This window comes from Triticum aestivum, chromosome 2D, assembly GCF_018294505.1.
Source record: "Triticum aestivum cultivar Chinese Spring chromosome 2D, IWGSC CS RefSeq v2.1, whole genome shotgun sequence".
NCBI classification, from domain to species: Eukaryota; Viridiplantae; Streptophyta; class Magnoliopsida; order Poales; family Poaceae; genus Triticum; species Triticum aestivum.
This window is the reverse complement of record NC_057799.1, coordinates 373,056,618-373,061,039: the sequence shown is the minus strand read 5'-3', so window position 1 is coordinate 373,061,039 and position 4,422 is coordinate 373,056,618. Positions and strand designations below refer to the sequence as shown.

Below are 4,422 nucleotides of genomic sequence, written 5' to 3'. Positions count from 1 at the left end.
ATCGCAAGCGGTTACTGCAACTCGGTGTGACTGAAAAGTTCTAATCGGTTGCACCGAGATTGAAAACCTAGATCAACTCAGTGAACTCGATCAGACCGAAAAGGATGAATCGGTCAGACCGAAATGCACAGAGAGGTTTTGGAAGTTTAATCTGCGACGAATCGGTGACTCTGAGTGCTCCTTACACAGAGGGTTCAAATCTGACTTGATCAAACTTTGTGATGTAGCATGAATAGAGTTTGAGACGAGAAAAGCATAGATAGCTAGAGGAAGTTCTTAGGCATTCTTCTCCATCCATTTGGCAAAAGAAGAAGAGCCAAACAATCAAAGCAACAAATGGATGTCCTCGAATGAGAAAATTATGCAACCAATGTGCTCACACAATAAAATGGCAAATGAAATATGTGACAAAGCATGCACAAGCACTTTAGCATCTATCAAGCAATTGGCGATGACTGGGCCACTTGTGCTTAAACGATGAGTATGGCCTATGATCAAATGTTCTCCTACACGGGTTAGTCCCACAAGGAACAAACAAGGATATCCATAGACATAGAGTGAAGTTCACAAGATGATGTCCATGAAAGCATTAGGTTACCTTGTCCCTTGTCTTACCAACAAGAGGGTTTGTGACTCCTTGAACTAGTGCAAGATGTGGAAATTGTTTGCACTTGTCCTTGTCAAGATGATATGAGTGAAATATGTTGGCGGAGTCACCCTCAAGAACTCTCTAGTTCTTCTTCTTCGGGATCCACATCATCTTGATGGGAATCCTTGGAGTTGTAGTTGTACTTGATGAAGTAGAACTTGATGTAGTCTTGGGAACCCACTTGACCAAGGCCTTAGGAGCTTCTTCAAATGCATCAATCTCCTCTTGAAGCTTATCCTTGCCTTTTTGCTTGTGGTCTTGTGGTGGAAGATCATCTTGAGCTTGTGTTCCCTTGAAAGAAGTAGGATCATACTGAGGGAGTCCTGGATTAGGGGTCCCCGCACTCCAATATCCATCTCTCTATAATATTGTGCAGCGAAGAGAAGCTTACGTTGCAACAGTATTATAGTCCAACCCTCTGAATATCCAATTCAGGAGGACTCTAGCGGGAGATCGTTGGGAAGCCTGGCTCCACCTTGTGCGAAGATTGATGAAGGTCCACCTCTCTCAACAACCCGATCGGTTGAGCTGGAAACTTACAAAGAATGGCGAGATTTCGGTTAAATCCATGTATATGGATGTTATCAACTCTAGTGTCATTCCTCGTTCGAAACATGTGTGGAAAGTCAAAGTGCCTTTAAAAATCAAAGTGTTTACGTGGTTTGTCCATAAACAAGTCATTCTAACAAAGGACAATTTGGCAAAACGCAATTGGACAGGGTCTACAAGTTGTAGTTTCTGTGATAAGGACGAATCCATCAAACACCTCTTTCTCGACTGTCCCTTGACAAAAAATTTGTGGCGAACAGTGCACTTAGCATTTAATATTACTCCTCTGAATACCATCAACACGTTATTTGGGACGTGGTTAGATAGGTTAGATTCCGAAACTGTGAGACATATCCGTGTAGGAGTATGTGCTTTGTTATGGGCAGTCTGGAACTGCAGAAACGATTTGGTTTTTAACAGAACAACAAAAATTCATTTCTTGCAGGTTATCTTCCGGGCCACTACACTCATCCGTATGTGGTCGCTGCTCACTCCGACGGAGGCCAGGGAGCGTTTGGTTACTGGATCTATCCGATGGGAGACGCTAGCTCGGGATATCTTCAACCGGTTTGGATAGCGGTCATGTAATAGGATAGGTGTTTAGTTTCCTTTTTTGCCTGCCGGTTGTGGCTCTCTTGTTATGTTGCTTTTGCTCTTTGTGAGCTTCTTTACTTTTGGGACCTGAATACTTTTGCAGAACATTTTGCTTATTATTAATAAGATGGTCGTATGCATCGTTCTGATGCAGAGGCCCGGCCTGACCCCTTTTCGAAAAAAATTTGCCAGATATGGCCGGCCTCCTTGCCCACTTCAAACTTCACGCGAAAGGCCCAGAAGAAAAACAAAAAGCCCGAGACATAAACTACAAACTACTATTACATAGAAGAAAGATTAGACACACTGATACAAATCCAACGGCGAACAGGTGAAAAATCATAGACAAACGGTAAAAAGAAAAACTCCTAGGTGATTTGCATTTGGAGGAGTGGCGTATATGTGTGCGTATATAAGCCCCTAAAGTCACCAGCGTGACGCAGGGGGTGCCAACCCGTGCCCTAGCTGATTGGCTCGCTTGTGCTATATATACCCCTCTACCAGCACGACGGTACCACACACCAAAGCATAGCTAGCCTAGACAGATGGAGGGCACCTACTTCCAGTTGCTCCTTGTCTCGCTGGTGGCCCTGGCGCTCCAGCAGCTGCTGAAGCTGGCCAAGAAGCCTAGCAGGAGGATGCCGCCGGGGCCGTGGAAGCTGCCGGTCATCGGCAGCTTGCACCACCTCATGAACGTGCTGCCGCACCGCGCGCTGCGGGACCTGGCCAACGTTCATGGTCCCCTCATGATGCTCCAGCTCGGCGAGACGCCACTCGTCGTGGCGTCCTCCAAGGAGATGGCACGGGAGGTGCTCAAGACGCACGACAGCAACTTGGGCAGCCGGCCCAAGCCACTCGTCGGCGAGATCGTTGGCTACAATTCTAACAACCTCATCTATAGCCCCTCCGGCGACTCCTGTACCAGGAGTCCAGGACCCGGAAGCTCTACACCACGGAGCTCCTCTGCACCAGGCGCGTGCTCTCCTTCCGCCACGTCAGGGAGGAGGAGGTATGGTGACTGGGTTATTTCCTCATGACAGCATATGCATGTACAAGTACAAGTACTAAACATCATCGCTATGTGTGCTCGCAGGTGATGGTGCGAGTGGAGCAGATCCGCAAGGCGGGGCCGTCAACGCCGGTTAACCTGAGCCTGATATTGCACGAGCTGACCACCGCCATGCTGTTGCGGGCAGCATGGGGGAAGACGCGGATCAAGAACATGCCGGAGCTCCTGGCTGGTGTGAGGACCGGCATAGCCCTGTCCAGCGGCTTCAGTGTGCCGGACCTCTTCCAGACGTGGAGGCGCTCGGTGCTCGCCGCGGTCACGGGCATGAAGCGAGGCCTCGAGAGCCTCCACAAGGCGGTTGACTCCGTGTTTGAGGAGGTCATCGAGGAGAGGATGTGCGCGCGCGCTGAGAATGTCAAGACTGGCGCAGAGAACGTCGATGAGAACCTCGTGGACGTGCTCATCGGCATGCAGGAGAAAGGCGACTCCGTCTTCCCTATCGACAAACCAAGAATCAAGGCCTTCCTTCTGGTAAGACCTCCACAGGAACTTTCTGTTCTACTTTCTCGCGCTTCTAGTTCCGAACTGGCTAACTGTAGCATGCAGGACACGTTGGCGGCTGGGACGGGGACGTCGGGGTCGGCAATGGAGTGGACCATGTCGGAGCTGATTCGGAATCCAAAGGTTATGGCGAAGCTCCAGGAGCAGATCCGGGAGGCGTTCCGGGGGAAAGCAGTGGTGACGGAGGGAGACATGCAGGCAGCCGACATCCGGTACCTAAAGCTGGTGATGAAGGAGGCGCTCCGGCTGCACCCGCCGGCCCCGCTGCTGGTGGGCCGGGAGAGCATTGACGTGTGCGAGGTGGACGGGTACACGATCACGGCCAAGTCGCGCGTCCTCGTCAACGTGTGGGCGATCAGCCAGGACCCCAAGTACTGGGACGCCCCCGAGGAGTTCAAGCCGGAGCGGTTCGAGAAGGGCGACATCGACTTCATGGGCAGCCACTACGAGTTCACCCCGTTCGGCGCCGGCCGGAGGATGTGCCCTGGCATTAGCTACGGCCTCGCCAGCATGGAGCTCGCCCTCGTCTCCCTCCTCTACCACTTCGACTGGTCGCTGCCGGAGGGCGTCAGCGAGCTTGACATGGGGGAGGCACCGGGACTCGGTGTGCGCCGCCGGTCGCCGCTGCTGCTCCGGGCCACCCCCGTCCTCCCGGCGGACTGCGCGGAATAGGAGCTTCTCTACTTTGATGATGCAATATGCAACTACTCGTACGATCTGTATAGGACTATATACGGATATCAGTTGCAACCTCTTGGCGCACTATGTATCTCGCGCGATGTCTAGTATGGGTAATGTGTATTTCGATACAAAAAAAGTAAGGGTAATGTGCAGTACATCTGTACATACATAATGTATTACCGTGCGGTTAAGTTGTTTCAATCATGTAACAAGCGTAATGTGGTAATAAAATAATGGTTTGTATAGTCATCGGAATGATGTGTCTACTCATAGTAGGCAGGAGCAAAGGTGCTTGGAGGAGAGAAACTGCAATGTGCATACACTATGTTTAAATCACCGTCCTTGTCATCTTAGTCATTGCTCAATCGTCTATTGCTAA

At 50.5% G+C, this 4,422-nt stretch overlaps 1 pseudogene; it reads left to right on the top strand.

Moving 5' to 3' along the window:
• The first annotated feature begins 2,337 nt into the window (after window positions 1-2,337).
• On the top strand, window positions 2,338-4,132 carry LOC123049354 (premnaspirodiene oxygenase-like; annotated as a pseudogene).
• Window positions 4,133-4,422: the final 290 nt, after the last annotated feature.